Here is a 301-nt window from a genome sequence, read left to right on the forward strand (position 1 = left end):
GAACCACTGAAAGACATTGTGTATTTGAACAAATTATTTGAATTTAGTGTAAACCATATTTATTTGTATGCAACGCATAGAAGCATTTATGTCATATATGTTTTGAACTGTCCCCTATTAGTAAATAATCCAAAATAAAATTCTATATGGGATTTACTAAATTCTGGTTCACTCTCTGCCCATTTCATACCAACTTAATTTCTCAAGGGTACAAATCAACGATATTGTTTATAATATTGACAACTCTATTAATAAAAAAATGTATTTAATATTTTTTTACAATCATAGCACCAGTGCTTTG

At 27.6% G+C, this 301-nt stretch overlaps 1 protein-coding gene across 1 annotated transcript in view; it reads right to left on the bottom strand.

Moving 5' to 3' along the window:
* Positions 1-248: 248 nt before the first annotated feature.
* Positions 249-301, bottom strand: part of LOC128641853 (ankyrin repeat and fibronectin type-III domain-containing protein 1-like) — a 258,194-nt gene continuing 258,141 nt past the window's right edge. The window contains exon 19 of the mRNA XM_053694414.1: positions 249-301. This exon is cut by the window's right edge and continues 1,390 nt beyond it. The gene's annotated coding sequence lies outside the window, so the exon portion shown is untranslated.

This window comes from Bombina bombina, chromosome 11 (assembly GCF_027579735.1).
Source record: "Bombina bombina isolate aBomBom1 chromosome 11, aBomBom1.pri, whole genome shotgun sequence".
Lineage (NCBI taxonomy): Eukaryota > Metazoa > Chordata > Amphibia > Anura > Bombinatoridae > Bombina > Bombina bombina.